We start from the raw sequence: 22,411 nt of genomic DNA on the forward strand, positions 1-22,411 counted from the left end.
CCCCCATGTTGTTCAAGAGTCACCTATAGGTGTCATCAGGCCGTGGCTGGGGATGAACTAGTCATTCTTAATGATGAAGGAGGCTCCTCTCCATGTGTCTAAAGCTCAGGCTGGGAAAAGTCCCATAGGTATGGATTGGAACAGTTGGGGATCCTCAGTCATTTCTCTCTCCCCTTCTTCCCCTCTCTGTCTTCTCTCCAGCATGGCGGCTTAGGTGTCCAAGGTAGCCAGACTTCTTACATGGTGGCTCCAAAAGTGTTCACGTCTCAGGAGAGACAGAGCCAGGAGGAAGGCACATCATCTTTTATGACCTAATTTCAGAGGTCATGCAGCATTGCTTTTGCTAGTGTCTTTTTTTTTTTTTTTTTTTTTTTGCTAGTGTCTTTTTAAAATTTTTATTTATTTATTTTTAATTGGAGGATAATTGCTTTAAAATATTGTGTTGGTTTCTGCCACATGTCATCATGAATCGGTCATAAGTATATATATGTCCCCTCTTTCTTGAATCTCCCTTCCACTTTTGCTAGACTCTGTTCCTCAAAGCAATCATAAAGGCCCACTCAGGTTTTCAGGGATTGGAATTCCACCTCTTGATGGAAAGGTTCTACAAGAGCAGAATATTTTTTCAGTCATTTCAGTCATTCAACCTGCCTTCTCTTTCAAAACCCAGCATAAGAAACCTTCCTGGATCCTCATGGGTGGTGTAACATACCCTCCAGTAGCCCTCCAGCATCTTATACCCCCACGACAACATTTGGCACCATAGGCATTTTTAATCTAGTTTTATTTGTAGGCATATGTAAATTCTAAGACTCTATAAGCCCAGACCCATGTCCTGTCCTTTTTGGTGAAGCACAAATTAGCAAGCAGATATGGCTTACTGACTTAAATTTCAAGACAAAAGGAGAGGACGGAGTGCAGATCATTGGGGAAAAACCTGTATTTGAAACCTGAAAACAAGATCAATATCCCCTCAACAACCAAACAGTTCTGAAAACCAAACCTGTCTTCAAATATTGTCAACTGTCCCCTGGTGGGCAAAATTGCCCCTGCTTCAGAACCATAGATATACACAATTAAGGATTTAAAAAAAATCTCTCTTAAGTAGTTTGGTTAACCTACTCATAGGCTAGTTGCATTTATTCATTTATCAAACAGAGATTTCTAAATTTATATAGATATAGATAGATATGCAAATATTACATTTTGTTGCTTGCTGAGTGCTAATTTAGAGAATATTTGTTTATTTGTATAAACAAATCTGAAATATCTGTAGAATTATCAAAATTAATATATATGTGCAGTTTCCATATTTTAAATATTAATGTTGAGCAAAAGGAAACAATCACGGAAATGTGTATCAAATTATATAGTTAAAGTTCCATAGCAGGTTCTATATTTTTACATCATAATAGCAGAATGAGGATTAAATCTATAAGAATATAACCACAAAAGATAGGTCTTTCCAGTCATGGTTTGCAATGTTAGAGTTATACATTTGTTTAGGGGTTTCATTTTTATGTACAATTTACCAATGAAACAGTCTCTGGGGAAAGTGTTTTCCAAAGCAAACTGGAATAGTCTTTGCAAAAATATTGTGGGCATTTTCCCTATGTATAAAAACTGTTGCTGAATAAAACTAAACATGTCTGGGATAATTACCAACTTTGGAAAATCCTCCACAATTAATACTTTGTAAGTAATAGTTCTGAATAGTTCCTTATTTTTATAACAGGGAACTTTGGAACAGTTAAACCTTGTAATAAATCATAACCATAAAATAGAACCAAAGCTCAAAAGGATTTTTTGTTCTGCCCAGAAACTTATTGTATTACAAGGCATAGCTTCACCCATGATCAAATTGTCTTAGAACAATACAGAGTTATCATTTCAAGTCTGTTAAACTGGGAGAGCTTTAAAACAATATATTTGTAAAATTGCCTGTGTGAGTGGATGCTAAGTTGCTTCAGTTGTGTCTGACTCTTTGGGATTCCATGAACTGTAGCCCTCCAGGCTTCTCTGTCCATGGGATTCTCTGGGCAAGAATACTGGAGTGGGTTGCCATTCCCTTCTCCAGGAGATCTTCCCAACCCAGGAATCAAACCTGGGTCTCTTACATCTCCTGCGTTGGCGTGCAGCTTCTTTACCAGTAGCATCACTTGGGAAGCCCATAAAATGGCCTAGAAGCATCAGATGAACAGTACTTTCCTGAAAGAAAGTTAAGTTGGCTAAGCCTTCTGGAGGGTAGAGGACTTTTAAGAGAGCCTTCCTTTTGATGCAATAATTTTACCTTAGAAATTTATTCTAAGGAAAAAATTCTGGTAGGGCAAAATTCATATTTGAGGATGTTCAAAATAAAATATATTTTATGATAGCAAAATATTGGAAAGTACCTGCAAGGTCAGAGGTTGGTTAAATAGATGATGGCTAATTCACCTGGTGAAACAATGCTTCTGCTGCTGCTGCTAAGTCGCTTCAGTCGTGTCCGACTCTGTGCGACCCCATAGATGGCAGCCCACCAGGCTCCTCTGTCCCTGGGATTCTCCAGGCAAGAACACTGGAGTGGGTTGCCATTTCCTTCTCCGATGCATGAAAGTGAAAAGTGAAAGTGAAGTCGCTCAGTCGTGTCTGACTCTTAGCGACCCCATGGACTGCAGCCTACCAGGCTCCTCCGTCCATGGGATTTTCCAGGCAAGAGTACTGGAGTGGGGTGCCATTGCCTTCTCGGTGAAACAATATATAGCCATTAAAAAATTAATGTTGTTTTAATGTTTTTGAAAGTTATTCACAAGCAAAAAAGCCTGCATATAATATGATGTTCTCCATAAATAAAGCAGAATACAAACTGCATAAATTATAGGCACTAGTATGATCTCAATTGGGTTTTAAAAAATTATATGTGTATAGAGAAAAGGCTAAAAGCCAATTCCACAAAATGTTAACAGTAGTTATGTCTGAGTGACAGAATTACAGTTAGTTTAATTTTTTTCTCTATTCCCTTCAGCCTTTTATATTTTTACAATAAACATGTAATACTTTTGTAATCACGGGAAGGAAATGTACTTAAAAAAAAAAACCCACAGCAGTTGCTTCTGTTACTAGCTAGGTGATTAGCAAAATGGAGAATGGAGAAATGCTTTTCTGGACAAGAAATTAAATAATTTATGATAAAGGTCTTGGTATAGAATAACTCACACTTTTAAAAAAACTAACATGCAAGAAAGCAGCCTGGACACACACAGAAGTGCTATCTCTGAGGTGTGAAATTTCACACATGCCAAAGCCTGTGCAGCCGCACTGAATATTTCCTTTAATGGCACATGGGAACTTGGAGTCCTCCGGCTGTAACTCAGACAAACTCTAATGGGTGGTCAGAGTGCTGAGCTGTGCCTTTCTGGTTCAGCCTCAGACTTCCTGGGTAACAAGGAACAAGTCCATTAATCTCTGGAGCTCTTCAAGTCCCTCTTGGATATAGAAATCCAGTAAAATCAATAGAGCTCTTAAAGGCATATGTGGAAAAAACAAGCCACAAATAAGGTGGCTTTAGATGGGGGACACTACACATCTGTCTCTTATTGAGCTGCCAAAGACCCTGGTTGGGGGGGCCTGTTTTCCCACTGCCCCTTGTCATAGTCTTCATTGTAACAGGGCTCGGTACCCGGGGAATGGCTGCCGTTTTGGCACAGGTAGATGGAATTGCCGGGAACCACCATACCTCCTCTGATCGCAGGAGCCTCTATTGCAGAAGCTAGTTATCATAATCCCATAAAGTTGTCTGCCCTGGGCAATGCATCATGTGGTGGTGGCAAGCTCATAAAACCTGACTTCCCTGTGGACACCGAGTGCTAGCCCTAAGGGCATATACGGTCAGCATTCAGGTCATTCCCAACTTGCAAATGAGCCAGGATCCTAAACCTTGTTTGCAAAGTGAGTGTTCCTCACTCCTGAGGAACCTGGAGTACCAGGGAAACCATGTTATAGATATAGCATAGTACATGGCACATAGGAGATACTGAATAAATATTTGATGACCCGGGACAGCTAAGTGAAGGTCAAGGTCCAGTTGTAGCTCTTAGAAGCATAACATAGCCCAAAGCTGTGTATGTTTTCAATACAGGAAACAGTTTCGCTTAATGCCAGCAATTAAAGTAACCAAAGACCACCCCAAGCATTAAATAATTGAAAAATTAGTCTTAAATATATTTATCTTCATGTGTTTAGGAGAAAGCAGTCTCAACTAGAGGGAGGTGAAAATGTAGGGTCCAACAGAGACTAAGGAGGAATCAAGGCAGTTTCAAGTAGTTGAGAGGTGAGAGGCATGCTCAGGTACTCAGTTGTGTCTGACTTTTGGCAACCCCATGTATGCAGACTCCTCCATTCAAGGGATTATCCCTGCAGGAATACTGAAGGGGGTTGCCAGTTCCTCCTCCAGAGAGATGAAAAACACTGCGTTTTTATTCTTTTACTTTCTGTATTCTTTCTATAAGTGAAACAGCAATTCTCTTTTGATTGACAGCCAAGATCAGGATCATTTTACAAGAATTACAAGAGAAAAGAGGCGGAAGTAGAGAAAGGGAGGCAGCGTCGATCCACTCTCCAACATTACAGAGTCAGAGGGACTTCCCGCCACACACCTGGGAGAACAGCCAGGACCAGCACACGAATCTAACACTTAGGATCTGGTTCAGCCACTCACCGACTCTGTGCCTGGGATTAGTGACATCCCTCTCTGAGCTCCAATTGCTGAAACATGTTAGTCATAGCTGTGTCCGACTCTTCATGACCCCATGGACTGTAGTCCACCAGACTCCTCTTGGAATTCTCCAGACAAGAATACTGGAGTGGATAGCCATTCCCTTCTCTTCCCAACCCAGGGACTGAACCCGGGTCTCCTGCATTAACAGGAAAGTTCTTTACCATCTGAGTCACTTACACAAAACACTATGAAGTTACTGAAGCGTAAGTGTACCCACTTCATAGGGCTATTGAGAGGATTATACGAGGTCCAGCATGGAAGCACTCTTCTACTGGCACATAACAAATGCTAAATAATGGACATTTTTATTATTATCATATTGGGTATTCCTAACCTTTCCTCTGAACTTTAAGTTTCATGAGAGGGAGACTGTTTGCTCATCTTGAAGCCATGAAATTTAAAGATGCTTACTCCTTGGAAGGAAACCTATGACAAACCTAGACAGCATATTAAAAAGCAGAGACAATACTTTGCTGACAAACATCTGTATAGTCAAAGCTATGGTTTTTCCAGTAGTCATGTACAGATGTGAGAGTAGGACCATAAAGACAGCTGAGCCCTGAAGAACTGATGCTTTGAAACTGTGGTGCTGGAGAAGATTCTTGAGAGTCCCTGGGACTGCAAGGAGATCAAATCAGCCAATCCTAAAGGAAATCAATCCTGAATATTCATTAGAAGGACTGATGCTGAAGTTCCAATATTTTGGCCACCTGTTGCGAAGAGCCTACTCATTGGAAAAGACACCGATTCTGGAAAAGATTGAAGGCAAAAGGAGAAGGGGTTAGCAGAGGATGGGATGGTTAGAGAGCATTATGGACTCAAGGGACATGAATTTCAGCAAACTCTGAGAGATGGTGAAGGACAGGGAAGCCTGGTGTGCTGCAGTCCATGGGCTCACAAAGAGTCAGACACGACTTAGCAACTGAACAACGACACCCAGCACGTAGCAAACCTGGCATATGGCAAGGTTTTGTTTTGTTTTTTCTATTTTTTGACTCCACCACTTGGCATGCAGGATCTCAGTTCCCGGAGCAGCGATCAAACCCCTGCCTCTTGTATGGAAGGGTGATGCCTCAACCACTAGACTCCCAGTTCCAGCAAGAGTTTAACAAATATTTGCAGGGGGAAATTTGTTCTCACTGTTTTGTATAGTCAGTGGCAAAGTGTTTTGATTTTGCTTATCCTTTTTTCTCAAGTATTTTGTAATATATTACAAAAGTCATAACACTTCATTCTCAATTATTATATATAATATACTTTTCTGAAAAGGGTATTTTCCTCCATAACCATATCATTGTCATACCCAACAAAAATTAACAATGACTCCTAAAAATCATAGAATACCTAGTCTGTATTCATATTTCTTCCTTATTCATAGAAAGACCCTTTACAACTGATCTGCTCACTCTAGGACCAAACAGAGGATCAAAATTGCACACCCCATTCCTTTTTTCTATGCCACTGACTTATTGAAGATGTTAGACTATCTGATCTTTTGGATTTGCTTCATTGAAGATGACACCTAATGTGTTCCTGTCTTCCCTGTTTTTCTCCTGAGAAGGAAGTTAAATCTAAAGTCCTGATGTGATTCGGGTTACATATTTTTATCCAGAAAACCCCATAGAAGATGCTACATACTTAGCAGTGCATCCCACCGGGGGCATATACAGTTGACCCTTGAACAACATGTGTTTGAATTGTGTGGATCCATTTATATGCAAGCTTTTTTTCCCAGCAAATATATTGGAAAAATTTTTTTGAGATCTGTGATAGCTTGAAAAAACTCTCGGATGTACTATATGGCCTAGAGATATTACAAAATATAGAAAAAGATAGGTCACAAGTACATGAAGTGTATATAAATATACATATAATGTACAAAATGTGTATTAATTGACTGTTTATGCTATTTTGGTTAATTTCTGGTTAACAATAGACTATTAGTATAAAAGGCTGTAAGTTTTGGGAGAATCAAAAGCTATATGTCGGTTTCCCACTCCACTGGGGGTTGGCGCACCTCAGGGTCAACTGTAATGTCAGGCTGACCTACTGTTAGTGATGCCAAGACCAGTTGCTGGGTTAAGGTGGTGATAACTTGATCCCTTCATTGAAAATAAGGGATTTCCCCCCTTGGAACTAGCAAGTAAACATAAGGGTGATAACTGGTAACTTGTAGATATGTAATTCACTATCAAATTTTCTCTGGATGGTTTGCTCACTCACTGATGATCCTTGTCTGAATCCATTATCCAATAGGGTTGCAAAATGGGAACTTTCCAATCCTAACTTTCCAACCTTTCTTTAATTATTAGCTTGCATTTTCTATAAAATAGAGTTTTCCTTCTCAACTGCAGCTATTTGGATATTCTGAAATACAGCTCCTAATGGAAGTTCAGTTCGGTTAAGTCACTTAGTCGTGCCCATCTCTTTGCGACCACATGGACTGCAGCACACCAGGTTTCCCTGTCCATCACCAACTCCTGGAGCTTCCTCATGGAAAAACAATATCCTTCCATGAGGAAGCTCCAGGAGTTGGTGATGGACAGGGAAACCTGGTGTGTGTGTGTGTGTAATGCAATTCTTTCCTTTAATAGCCAATTTCCCAAAAAAGAGTTATTGGTAAATACTAAATTTTAAAATACTGAGAGTTTAGGCAAAGCACATCAGGGCCTATTCTCTGGCCCCAGTCATTGTCTTATTTTGAGCCTGGGAAGGGACTGGGGGGCTGGGGAACGTGGTGGTTACCCAGACTCTTCTTGGGTGGAAATCTCATTTCTGACCTAGAGTCCTCAGGTTTTTTATCCAGTTGGTTGATTCTATATTTAAGATTGTTGTTTTTTAATCACTAAGTAGTGTTTGGCTCTTTTTCGACATGATTCTTTTTCAACTGCAGGGACTGTAGCCCGCCAGGCTCCTCTGTCCATGGGATTTCTCAGGCAAGAATACTGGTGTGTGTTGCCATTTCCTTTTCCAGGGGATCTTCCCCACCCAGGGATTGAACTCAAGTCTCCTGCATTGATAGGCAGATCTTTACCACGGAGCCACCACAGAAGCCCCATATCTAAGATAACATGTGGCTGTTGTGTTCCAACTGGTCTTTGTTATATAATTTGTGAATTTGGTACTAATATCCCATCTATAATTGGAAGTATCTAGTAATGTTATTTTTCTAACACTTCCCTCAGAAGTGTATTCCATAAGCTGATAGAATTAGGAGGTGTCCCTGATTTTACTGAAAACTTTATTTTATGCATTCCAATGAGAACTCTTAAATCTGAAATGTTAAATCAGAGTAAAGTAATTCTTGTTCCCTGCCTGCACATGTGGCTGCACCTATTACTAGAATAAAACCTTGACTTGCCACCCAGCCAAGCAACACAAGCCACACTGAGCTCTTAAACATGGGCTCATAAATCTAGCTCTGCTCAACGCTTCCCCATCCAGACCCTCTCGTTGCCCTCAGATTCCATGGCTCCAGATTCACTCTCCTAGAACCGAGCTCAGCGCTGCCGCATTGGGGTAGCGAGGTGCCCCCTTCCTGAAATCAAATGCAGAACGTCCTACCCTCCCTCTGACCCCTTTGCCGCCACGCTGCAACATAAGCTTCCATCTAATCGCTGCTCTGCCTCTCTCAGCAGAACTTGACCTCTTTCTGGGCTCCTCTCTTAAAGCAACTGTCTGTGTTTTTCATTATGTTTGCCAAGATGTATTAGCTTGAACTTTTCCCGGATGAGGTTCGTTTTGCTACTTTTTCTTCAAACCTCTGAGGCAGCAGATTCAAGAGTGCAGACTTCCATGGGGAACTTGATTGTCTCAGAGCCTTCAGCCAAGACAGCTAAGTCCATCAGACTTTCCCACTTGTGTTGTGTGAGAACTGGCCCTTTAAGAAGTGGACAAATTTGGGTTCCAACTCCAAACCTCAGTTGGAAGTTCAAGCCGCAATTGGAACACGCATGTCCTGCCCAGAGAGCTGCCCTAACCTTGAGTTGACGTTCTCCTACAAACCCATCCCACGCAAACACAAACATCTCCTTTTAAACATTGAAGTCTCAGAGCCTCCACCCTGAAAAAGAGGTGGAAAGCCAAGTTCTGGGCTCCCTCGGCTTCCCTAGTCTGACCAGTCAGCTGACCAGAAGCAGCAGCAGGGGACAGTGTGGGTTTGCCCAACAATGCCAATGAGAATTCCTTCATGATCACCGGGAAGATGTCATCTTTGTGTATCAGCTAATCCTTTCCTTAAAAATAAAAGTGCTCCTGAGACTGAGAGAGAAGAGAGGAAGTGCAGTGATAAGAATACTAATCAGAATGGAGTTTTCCAGCATTTGCTTTGCTAGCACATTAAAAAAAAAAAATGTCATCCATATAAAAAGCACTGGAAACCTTTTTCCTGCAGCCTGGGGGCTTTTGCCAGGGGATAGATTTTTCTCCTTCATCTCAGTTTCTTCCAGACCCTTTTCTTGTGTGTTCTCCCTTTTTCTTCCTTTCTTCTTTAGTCTTTTAACAGAGTCCTCTCTGTCTGGGAAGCAAGCCGGGGGTGTGTTGGAGGAGAATGCGCTGTGCCGACCCTGGAAGCAGATGTGGCTGGTTCCCTGCTGTTGGGGTGTGAAACCGTTTAGGGTTGCAATAGGAAGACCCCATTTCTCAGCTAGTGGGGTCCTAGTAAGGTCCTACCCAGACATCCCTGCTGCTTTTCCTAGCACCTTCTTTGCTGTTTCTTTCCTATTTCCTTCTTCTCCTGGGCTTCCCTCCAGAGCAACCTTTTCCTTTGGTGGCAAGATGACTGAAGGAATCAGCAGGCTAGAGGCTGCCTCCTCACACTCCCTTCCTACACATGATTTTGACAAGACTTATCTGTGCAGCTCAGCAAAGCCCAAGGATGGCCTTCTCCCTGACCCCACAGTCTGGATGCATGACCCCAATATCTTTGTAAATAATATAGTAAAATCTCAAGAGGCTTGCTACTGTAGAGAGAGGAATAAATAAATCAATATGTAAATAAACAGACAAGTCAGGGGGGGTAATGATGTAGTCGGACTTTGCCAAACTATGATAAAGCATTTTAGAAGATGGATGTTGCTGCATTGCTGTTGAGCTGATTGAAGGGCTAGGATTCCAGCCATGGGCTATGGGAGAGAAAGTAAGCCGTGACTAAAATTCCCTCGTGGGTTGATTTGGTTTAAATATATTCCAGGAGCTGCTCTAATTGCTGCTTCAGTCTCAGGCTTTGATTTTCCTCCTCTCAATTCCCTGCATTCCAAGTACTTCTTGTGAAGGGGCCCTGGCTGCCCTCAGTCCTATCCAGAATTTTTCTGGATTCACAATCCACTGTTCTGAAGGCACAGTGCCTGAGATTCTGCTCTCTGCCAAAGAGAGAACCAGGCAGTCCTTACCTGGGAGAAGCATGCTGGTAATTTCTAGAGGAAAAGGTAGTTAATTGTCAGCTTGAAGTGGAAGTAAAGACAACAGGCTCTTACCATTCACAACAGATTCAGAGTCACTTTGCTACTGGGGTGGAGGAGCCTGGCGGGCTGCAGGCCATGGGGTCACAAAGAGTCGGACACAACTGAACATGGACACACAAGCCAGGAGAAGGTGAGAGAAGAGCTTCCGATCACGCGGGTCCTCTTACACCACCCGGCCAGCACAGAAGGCCACAGAAGTTGACCTCTGGAGTCTCACACCATGAGCTTCTTGCCAATTCAGAATCCCTGGCCGCATCTCTGCTGCCTTTCTCTTCTGCTTGACCCCCTGCATCACTTTTTTAAAAAAATTATTTATTTGGTTGAATTGAGTATTAGTTGTGGGATATTAGTTTCATGCCTGACCAGGGATGGATCTTAGTTCCCCAACTAGGGATTGAAGCTGTGCCCACTGTTGCAGGGCAGTTTTTTAACCACTGAGCCACCAGGGAAGCCCCTCTGCACCACTATCTAATTCTTCTTTCCTTCCTTCTCCCCCTCCTCCCTCCTTCCTCTTCTCCTTCTCCCTCTCTTTCTAGAAAATCTCAAGCATATACATCAGTTCAGTTCAGTCACTCAGTCATGTCCGACTCTTTGCGGCCCCATGAACCGCAGCACGCCAGGCCTCCATGTCCATCACCAACTCCTGGAGTCCACCCAAACCCATGTCCATCAAGTCGATGATGCCATTCAACCATCTGATCCTCTGTTGTCCCCTTCTCCTCCTGCCCTCAGTCCCTCCCAGCATCAGGGTCTTTTCCAGTGAGTCAGCTCTTTGCATCAGGTGGCCAAAATATTGGAGTTTCAGCTTCAACATCATTCCTTCCAATGAACACCCAGGCCTGATCTCCTGTAGGATGGACTGGTTGGATCTCCTTGTAGTCCAAGGGACTCTCAAGAGTCTTCTCCAACACCACCGTTCTTAGAATAGTGAAACGATCCCCCAAATGCCATAAATCCACCCAGCTCCAACAGATATCAACTCATGGCCAGTCTTGTTTCAGTTGTATGCCCACTTACTATTACCACCCACTCATTTTACTGGGATGATTTTTGAAGCAAATTTCAGATATCATTTAATCTGTAAATAGTTTAGCATATGTCTCCAATGAGAAAGGCCTTTTTGGATGTAATCTCATTATTACACAAAACAATAAAATTTCTAATGTCTCCAAATATCCAGTGTCAAAGTTTCTACAATGTCTTATTTTTATATTTGTTCAAGTCAGGATCCAAATAAGATCCCTATAATGTAATTAGTTTATGTGGCTTAAAAGTCCATTTTTCATGTAGCTTTTCTTTTTCCCTCTTAAATTTATTGAAGACATTCAACCTTCTGAATTGTAGGCATTCCCACAGCCTGGATTTTGCTGATTGCATCCCTGTGGTAATGTTGACCATGTTCCCCTGCCCATTATATTTTCTTTAAATTGGTGAAGAGTTTCACTGAGTTCAAAGTTGATTTAAAAAAAAACAAACAAACAAGAATACTTTATAAATCGTGTTGTGTTCTTCCATATCAGGGAGCACATAATTCTGTTTGTAATTTTTGTGAATGATATTAACAGCCATTAAGTGTCATTGTCTGATCTACTTTTCATCAATTTCATCAAGGGCTGCAAAATGGTGACATTCTAATTCTATTATTCTGTTTTCATTTATTTGCTAAAATACTTCTACAAAGAGAAATTCTTTCCATCAACCTTCTGGTTAGCCTTAGTTCACACATTGCTTGGAAACTTCAGTCTACACAGCCACAATGTGAAGGTGCTTTGTGGCCAGTATCCTCCAGACTTTGGGGAAGACTCAACAGGAAGAAAACTATGTTTTTTCCCTGGGTCATCTATGTCCAGAGAAGGCAATGGCACCCCACTCCAGTACTCTTGCCTGGAAAATCCCATAGATGGAGGAGTCTGGTAGGCTGCAGTCCATGGGGTCACTAAGAGTCGGATACAACTGAGCAACTTCACTTTCACTTTTCACTTTCTTGCATTGAAGAAGGAAATGGCAATCCACTCCAGTGTTCTTGCCTGGAGAATCCCAGGGACGGGGGAGCCTGGTGGGCTGCCAACTATGGGGCCGCACAGAGTCGGACACGACTGAGGTGACTTAGCAGCAGCAGCAGCATCTATGTCCATTTTTTCAAAGATATTTCACAATCCATTTACCAAGCAAGAGATTGGCCCTGCTTCAGTATCTGTAAGTTCTGCATTTACCAATTGGAAAATATGAATTAGTTCCAATAATTCAGAAAAAAATCTCCTCCACTCAGGCTTTCCCAGCCTAAAGCTCATCCCTTCCACCGTTCAGAACTAGAGTTCACACAGGGTATCGTGTGGCCCATTGTAAATGATAGAACCATGAGCTCACCCTTCCAGGGCTGTCCTATTTGCTGTATGGTCAGGAAGATATATCCTCAGATTTGAACATACTCAGCATTAGCTCTTAGGGGGAAGCAAGCATAAACTCCTCCCTGTTGAGAGGCCTCCACCATCTGAGGACAAGGGTGAGGCCAAGGTCCAGACGTTTACCAGCGCCGCCCATAAGCCCCCTGACCGTACAGGCTCCAATCCAGGAGTCCCCACTACTCTGTGCTCTGGGAAGACAGTATTTCCACCCAGGTCTCTTTGTAACTATGGAGACTTGTAGGCTGCAACTAGGTCATTTTGCATCAGATCATACCAACAGAGTTTTGCCTGCACACACCTGTTGGGGGAACCTTGAGGTGGGTCTTCCTGTACAAGCAGTCAGCAGCACACTCAAGGGCTCTTAGATCCCCAAGAGGGCCACTCAAGCAGATATCATTCAGGACCCAGGGCCCTCTGTCAGGGCCAGGCCAGTTGGCTGCACCACTTGGACCATAACCACTGGGTTGAAATGCTACTAGGCACTGGGTACTTGTAATCCAGCCCTGGCTGGGACCAAGGTTGCCTCACCAGGGGTTTGAGGAGAGGTGGGGACAGGAGTACAGAGGGCTTTCTGCTCTCAGCCCTAAGCAGTCAGCTGCAGAGAAAATTCAGTGAGGAGGTAGAGCTAAATACCGCCCACCCTGGCTACCACAGTGAATCTTGGTGCTTGGGGACCCAGTTGGGAGGGCCCTGTGTCCATCTAGAAGAGACTGGAAAGAGAAATCAACCTCCTCTGATGAGTTTTACCCCGACCACCTCAAGTTCCTCTCTGAGCCAAAGAATGTTTAGACTTCTCACCAAAATGCAAGGAGATTTTTAGATAAAATCCATCCATTCCAGGTGCTTCCCTAGTAGCTCAGTGGTAAAGAATCTGCCCACCAATGCAGGAGACGCAGCTTCAATTCCTAATCTGGGAAGATCCCACATGCCACAGAGCAACTAAGCCCTTGCACCCTAGAACCCGTGCTCCACAAGAAGAGAAGCCATTGCAATGAGAAGCCCCACTTGGCACAACTCGAGAATGCCTTCACAGCAATGAAGACCTTGCACAGCAAAATAGATAAATAAAATTAAAATTAAATAATTTTTAAAAATCCATTCATTCCAAATTTGGGAGCTGGACTCTGGTTTAAAAGGACCCATAAACCACCCAGTGCAAGCTGGTCCCAGTCCAGGCGGATGCATCTTCTGATATTCACAATTGTGGTGGAGTAGTATGGAGTGGGAGAGAAGACTCTCACATATAAAATGCTTTGTGTATTACCTGTAGAGTTTGAGGTGAGTGATAGGGACACAGGATATGAAGGGGAGGGATACAGAAGAGGTTAATACTGTCACTCATCCTGTGTTCATGTTTTTATTTCCTGCTAACAATGAGATGCAGCTGGAATGAATTCCCTCAGCCCTGCCAACTTCACTCCATTGTCTTGGTATCAACAGACCATGTAAATATCCTCATAGCCCACCTAGATTAGAACCAGGCAAACTTGCAACCTCTGAGCTGTACTGGGACAAACCTTGCCAAGTATAAGGATGGGTTTTCAAAGTCTCATGTCTCAGGCGTGTAGGAACTCAGAGGCACATCAGATTTTTGCCACATATTGGGGCTTTTTTTGCAGGGGGGAAGCTCTGGATAAACCAGGCCAGTCAGGAGTGGACATGGTAATGATATGGGGCTGCTATTTGCTACTACTTAACACCACCTTCTGGATCACCTCAGATCATTCCTAGGATTCACAAAGATGGCCTTGTGGGGAGCAAAGCCTCATTCATAGTCTCATTCATAACAGGAACCTACAGAAATCACTACGTGTAGTAGTCATGAGTGCTATTCAGCAAATACTGCTGGTTCTCTGCTTTCTGGACACATGGCATGGTAGCTTTTCCTGATATCATTGTGTTTCAGTGTGGCCATCTGACTAGCTTTGACCAATGAATTGTGAGCTGAAGTGATGTGTCACTTATAAGCCCAGGTATTTAATTGTTGGGCAAGATACTCCTTTCCCACTATGATCTCTTTCTGTGTCCGTCTACCTTGACAATTGATGATGTTTGCTAAGGTTGTTCGGAGCAGGCAATGGCAACCCACTCCAGTACTCTTGCCTGGAAAATCCCATGGACAGAGGAGCCTGGTAGGTTGCAGTCCATGGGGTTGCTACGAGTCAGACACGACTGAGCGACTTCACTTTCACGCATTGGAGAATGAAATGACAACCCACTCCAGTGTTCTTGCCTGGAGAATCCCAGGGACAGGGGAGCCTGGAGGGCTGCCGACTACGGGGCCACACAGAGTCGGTCATGACTGAAGCGACTTAGCAGCAGCAGCAGCAGCAAAGGTTGTTGCTCTGTCCACTTGGGTGTCAGAGTAAGGAGCACAGAGCAGAGACCTGTTGATCCATGATGGATGTGTAGCATTACTTAGTAAACCTTGGTTGTCATAAGCTGTCAAGATTTGGAGATTTGTTATCATAACATAACCTAGACTATTCTGACTGATACTCAGATAAAACATGCTTAGAGGCAAACTAGCTGTCTAGGGTGGCCTTGAGATAGCCTCTTACAGCTTTCTTGACGTTCTAGGGTCTGATGTAAGCTCCTACATGATCTCTTGGCTGGGAGTGATTATCCATTTAATGACATAGCCATGGACTTCCTGGCCTGCCTTCTTCCAAATACCTAGAAGACTGCCCTGAACTTCTGAGTGTAGGGTATCATGAAAGATACAAGGTCTCTCTGTAGGGCATGAGACAAATGATAAACCCAGGAAGCCCAAGGTATAGTAGGCAGAATAACGTCCCCCCAAAGATGCCCATATCCTAACCCCCAGGACCTGTGAATGTGTTACCGTACATGGCAAAACGGACTTTATAGATACGAGGAAATTAAGGATCTCAAGATGGGGAGAATATCCTGGATTATCTGAATGGACCCAATGTAACCACAAGTGTCCTTAAAAGTAAAAGAGGCAGGCAAGAGTGTTAGAATCAGAGAGAGATTTGAAGATGCTATGCTACTAGTTTTGAAGATGGAGAAAGGGGAGGATGTGCCAAGGAAGGCAGGTGGCTTCTAGATGCTGGAAAAAGCAAGGAAACAGATTCTCCCCTGGAGCCTTTAGAAGGAATCCAATCCTGCCAACACTTTGATTTCAGCCCAGTGAGACCCATTTCAGACATCTGACCTTCAGAATTGTAAAAGAATGTATTTGGGTAGTTTCAGGCAACTGAGTTTGTAGTTGTTTGTTATAGCAGCAGTAAGACAGTAATACATGAAGGGAATGCACTGCTGATCCTGAGCCTTCTCTGGGGCTCATCACCCAAACCTGCCACAGCCACAGCACAACCTGTACTAGATGCAGAACCTAGAGCACCCAGCAACTATATGATAACTAAGTGCCTGTCTGTAGACCTTAATCCCTATAGTGATTATGGTGGACATTCTTCAAGATCCTCCAAGTTTGAATCTTCTGCCCATTGCCCATCACTGGACCCAATGCACTGCATCTTCCTTATTCACTGTGGTACGTCAAGCCCATGGAGTAGACACCAGTATATACTAGGTAAATGGAAGAATAAATAAGCGAACGAATGTCATGAAGAGTCATCTGATAATAAGTGCAGTTCTTGATTATTTATTGAAAATCCCCAGCAAGAAACACATCAAGCTGAGTTACTCACAGTAAAAAATTCAAACAAAACAGCAAACGAATAGAAAAAAGAATGTAATGCTTTGCCCACTCGCAGTTTTGTCAGGTGCAAACACAATCTGTATGATTCTCCTTAGTTGGCTGATTCTTTTCATTCCTTCTGCCGTGCATGTTTTATCTGTGTGTGTGCTGGCAGAGGGGTTTTCTGACAGTGCAACAGATCCATCCTCCCCTGGACACCTGCTTCCTCCAGCTGATTAAAATTTCACTCATTTTTTTTTTTACAGAAGTAGCATGGTTTTGTAAGCAAGGATATTCAGTGGAACTAAAAAGAAACAAATTATCACATATTTTAGTGATCTGAATACAATTTCATCTGTTCTTATTTATTCTGACCCTGCTATTGAATAATAATTATGAAAGAATTAGAGTTTGTGCCACCACCAAACAACATTTTGCAGAGAACTAGACAGGTACAATCCAATCCTAACAAAACAAGCATATCTCACTTAACATCAATAATATATTCCTGAAAAAACAGAAATTCTGCCCCCAAACACTGACCACTATTTTAAAGGGGGATAATCCATTCTGTCCTGGTGACTCAGACAGTAAAGAATCTGCCTGCAATGTGGGAGACCTGGGTTCAATCCCTGGGTTGGGAAGATCCCCCGAAGAAGAAAATGGCAACCAACCCCAGTATTCTTGCCTGGAGAATCCAGGGACAGAGGAGCCTGGTGGGCTATAGTCCATGAGGTCAAAAAGAGTCAGACATGACTGAGAGACTAACACTTTCACTTCCACAATCCATTCTGCCACAAGCCTAAACTCAAAGATAATTTCCTAAAATATAGTTGAAACACAGCAAAATGCCTATGTATGTACCAACTATCATCTTTGTTTTTTAAATGTTTCAGATGCCATCCTTTGATCATCATAATTACAAAGTCCAAATCAAAATGGATCTAACACTGAAATGAAAAATTTAGACCTATAAAACTGCTAAAGGAAACTATTTATGACTTTGAATGAAGTAAAGATTTCTCAAATGTGACACAGAAAGAAGCACAGTTTGTAAAAGAGAAAAGATTGCTGAATTGGGCGTCACCAAAATTGAGCACTGCTCTTCCAAACACACAGTTGAGAATGAAAAGACTGGCCACAGATAGGGAAAAATAGTTTCAAGTTACACATTGGATAGAGAACTTGACTCAGGAATCTGTAAAGAGCTTTCAGAACTCAAGATTGGGAAATATAAATAATCCAGCTCTAAATGGGCAAAAGATTTGAACAGAGACATCATCAAAGAAGGTATGTGGATAACAAAAACAGCATATGCTGAGATACTTTATCCTCATTAGCCAGTAGAGAAATGCACTATACACCTACTAGAATAGCTAATGTTTTTTAAAAAAAAAAGCTGACAGTACCAAGTGCTGATGAGGGATTCTCATTCACTGTTGGGGGAAATGTAAAATGGCATAGTCACTTTGGAAGACGGTTCAATGGTATCTTATAGAGAGAAACAATAATCAGATGACCCAGCATTCTCCCTTTTAGATATTTATCCAAAAGAAATGAAGATGTATGTTCATATGAAAACCTGTATGTGAATTTATAGCATTTGGTCATAAAAATCAAAATCTGGAAACAACTCAATGTGCCTAAGTTGGAGAATGGATAAATGGACTGGCCTATTCATGCAGTGGAAGGTTATTAGCAATAAGAAGGAACAAACTATGATACACTCATCAATACAAATGAATCTCAAATGTATTATGCTAAGTGAAAGATGCCAGACTCAAAAGGCCACCTACTGTATGATTCCATTTAGATGTCATTCTGAAAAGGCAAAGCGATAAGGTCAGAAGGAAGATCAGAGGTTGCCCAGGGTGGCAGGGGTGGGGGAGGAGCTGACTACCAAGGGGCACAGAGGGAAATTTTTGTAATGAAAGAAATATTCTTTATCTTAATTGTGGTAAGGTTTCTCAAACTGCAGAACTGTGCACTTTTTTTAAGAGAGCATATTTTACTGTATATAAATTATACCTTAAGAAACAGCAGCAACAAGACTAGCAAAGGCGAATTACTTTGTATACAGTAGCACATGTCATTCCCATGACCCTGTGGATGGACATGATTCTGATAGTCTACCATTTGCTTTTGGAAAGGAAGTTAAGACTTCGCTGCATGTTGTTTTGTTAAAATATTGAATTGAGGTTTTGGTCTGGAAATACCTTTTTTCACCCCTGTGTAAGGATCAGCCAAAAATATATTGACAAATACATGTGTTCAATAAGGTTTGGGTATTAAAAACCCAAGGGGTTTTCCTGGGAAAACAAACTGAAGAGACATTCTGCAGGGTGTGCAAGTCTCAGGATACTGCTGAACTCTGTTTATATATTCTGGCTGAAGGCCTATACCAGCACGGTTAAACTGACATATATACAACAAATCCTGTTGAATAAAAAATCCTCTGTATTTAGCATATCCTTTTCAGTTGCTGTCTGTTAAGCTGGCAAAATATAGAGAACTCCAAAGAAACTGAATAATTGAAAGAACAAAGATAACCTAATACTGATTAATATTAATATTGATTTCTAGAACTAGTAACTAGAGAATACATAGTGTTTTCATGTCCATGGAATATTTACAAAACTTGATCTCTTGGTCTGTGAGACATTCTAAAATGTATAAATAAACTATATTCTCTGATTACAATTCAGTGCCACTGTAAATAGATAATGGGAGAATAACCAAAAACTCTTTGGAACCAAAATGCAAATACAGAATGTTTAGTAAATATTAATGCTGTGAACACGACATTTTGAAACTTTTAGGATGTAGCCAAAGCTGTACTTGGAAGGAAATGTATAGACTTAAACAACTCACCAGATTAGAAAAAATGAAAATGAACTAAGTAATTGATTGAATATGTCTGGTACATAATAGCCAACAAATAAACATTTAGTGAGTGAAGAAACACTCACTAAAAACAACAAAATAAACTTAGGGCAAATAGGATAAAAACATTTTAAAACCTTAATTACTAATTTGGAAAAAAAAAAAGTCAGATAGCCGGATGGGGAGGGAGAGGGCAATAAAATAGATTATCTATAAAGCAGTCAATCCAGAGAGAACGAGAGATTTACTCGGTGGTCGAGTGGTTAAGAATCTGCCTTCCAAAGCAGGGGACGTGGGTTTGAACCATAGTCAGGAAACTGAGATTCCACGTACTGTGGGAAAACTAAACCACGTGCCAAAACTAGAGAACCCACATGCTGCAACTAGCGAAGCCCATGCGCTCCTCACATGTACTGAGCCCATACACTCGAGAAGCTGTGCTCCATAACTAGAGAAGGCCCACATGCCTGCGTACTGCAATGAATATCCAGCAAAGCCCCCCAAAAAAAATCAAGGAGAAAGAGAGCACAAGCATAACCCTACAAAATTTAGAACAAGGAAGGAGACACAACCACAAATACAGATGAAATTTAAAAGAACTTAAAGGATACTTTCTATACTATGCTATACATTTAATAATCTAAATGAAATGAGAGATTTTCTAAGAAAATATAGGTTAGTAAAAGTATGCAAGAAGTATAGAACCAGGAGACATTATTAAGGCAAAGGTAAAAATAAAAAGTATGGAACTTGAAACCAGACACTCCTCATTCCAGATCTGAGCTCTGCCCTATGGGAGCTGTGCGACCCTTTCAAATTACTTCACCTCTCTCATCTTCAGTTTCCCTATCTGTAAAATGATACAAACAATAGCACTTACCCCATAGAAATATTATGTGGGGATTTTAAAAGGTATATGTAAACAGCTTGCCTGATGCACTGCTATGATTATTAAAATTTAAAAGCACCGTGAAAGAAATTAAGAACTTTGGCAAAGAGCCAGCCCTCATCAGAATACTGCAAAGAATTTCACTGCTTCAACTGCTAGTTAAGCTGTTTGAGAACTTAGCAAAAGTGGAAAGGCATCTCATTTCTTTTTAAGAGACTAGTACATCCTGACACCAAAACCTGGCAAAGATAGTACATGAGAGCAAAGTACAGACCAACCCTCTTAGGAATACCAATATAAAATTTCCAAATAAAATCTTAGAACTCAGCCTCAGTGGTATTTATAGATAGCATGTGAGTCAAATTAATAATGCTACATTATGTTTTTGATCATAAAGTTTCCCATTGCTGCTGTAACAAATCACCACAAACTTGATGACTTAAAAACACTCAAATTTATTCTCTTATAGTTTTGGAGACAAGAAATTTGAATTGGTTTCACTGGGTCAAAACCAAAGTATCTACAGGACTGGGCTTCTTGCAGAGACTCTGGGAGAAAATTCCTTTTCTTGCCTTTCCCAACTTCTAGAGCTACATTCCTTGCCTTTTTGAGCTTCTCATTTCTGCCCATATTCCTTGGCTCATGACCCCTTTCTCCATCTTCAAAATCTGAAGTATTTATCTTCCAATCTCTCTCTCCATGCCAAAGTCATCACATTGCCTCTTCTCTCTGTATAAACATTCTCCCCTTCTGCCCTCTTCCTCGTGTAAGAACTATATTAGGGCCAACAGGAATAATCTAGGATAATCTTCCCATTTCAAGATTCTTAAGCTAATCACATCTGCAAAGATTTTTTTCCCACATAAATTAGGATGTGGATGTCTTTGAAGGGATCATTTTTTCCCCCAGCCTACCACAGTTTACCCTTTGGCCCTAAAGATTCTTGCCTGTGACATATGAGAAATACAACCACTCCATCCCAACAGCCCCCAAATTTCAACCTATTAGAGCATCATCTAGAGTTCAAAATCTCATTGGCTCATAAGTCTGAAATCTCTCCATCTATATCACATCTGGGGGAGATTAAGTATCTCATCCTTCCTGGGGTAAAATTCTTCACTATTTGTGCACTTATGAAACTAAAAAAGAAGTTCTCTGTTCCCAAAATAAAATGGTGGTATAGGCATAGTATAATAGTTGTAGATATTTCCATTCCAAAGGGAGAAAAATGGAAAGAATAAAGAGGTCACTGCTTCCAAGCAACTTCTAAAGCTAGCTGGGAAAATTCATTAGGTTTCAAGGCCTGGGAGCATCCCTCCCTGGTTCAAGAGGCTGCCCTCTGGGCCTAGGGCTCTGGTTGCTGTGTCTTGAGTCTGGGTCCAAGGCCCAAGGAGTTATTCTTCCTTTTCCTTGTTTGCAGCTAAGTAGTTTTCCTGCTTGTAGATTTTGAGAGTCTGATCATCTTCCTGTATTTCATCCTTTCCCTGTTCCTTTTAGTACAAGCTAGCAGTGTTTCGGCTGGCTTACCATGTTTGGTAAGTCCCCCATGTATTTGACTGAGACTCATGGCATCAGATGGGATGGTCCTCCACAGATCAGCCCTGGCTCATCCCACATCGCCTCCTGGCTTCTGTTGACAGTGCTCCGTGAAGTGAAGTGGCTACCTTCAACGCTTCAGCACTAGCAAAAGATCATCTAGCCACAGCCTTGGCTTTGTCTCCAGAGCACAATTTCCTTACAGTGACTCTCTTAATATTAGCATTATTTGCACCCTGGATAGGCTGTGAATTTCTCAGATCATTAAGTACTGGTTCCCTTTTGCTTAACGTTTCTTTCTTTAATTTGTGTCTTTCCTCTCACATTTTACAGAAGTAGTAAGAAGAAGCCAGGCTGCATCTTTGACACTTTGCTTGGAAAGCTCTTCAGCTAACTTTTCAAGTCTATTACTTGCAAGTTCTGATTTCCACATCACTGGAGGACACAGTTCAGCTAGGCTCCCTGCCACTGTGTAAGAAGGATCTCCTTTCCAAGTTCCAATAACACGTTCTGCATTTCCTTCTGAACTGTCACCAGCAGTGCCTTTAACATTCGTATTTCTGCCAATATTCTATTTATGATAATATGTGTGTACTCAAAGATGATAACAGGCTTTCTCTTCCATGCTCCTTACTTCCTCCTGAGCCCTTACTGGCAGAGGCTTTAACATCCATATTTCTACCAACAGTCTGTTCAAGACAATCTTGGCTTTTCCTATCATGTGCCCCCAAATTCTATCAGTCTCTCCCCTTTTTCCCAATTCCAAAGTCACTTTCACATTTTTAGAAACAGTTAACCTTTGAACAACATGGATTT

This window comes from Muntiacus reevesi, chromosome 7 (genome assembly GCF_963930625.1).
Source record: "Muntiacus reevesi chromosome 7, mMunRee1.1, whole genome shotgun sequence".
Taxonomy (NCBI): Eukaryota; Metazoa; Chordata; class Mammalia; order Artiodactyla; family Cervidae; genus Muntiacus; species Muntiacus reevesi.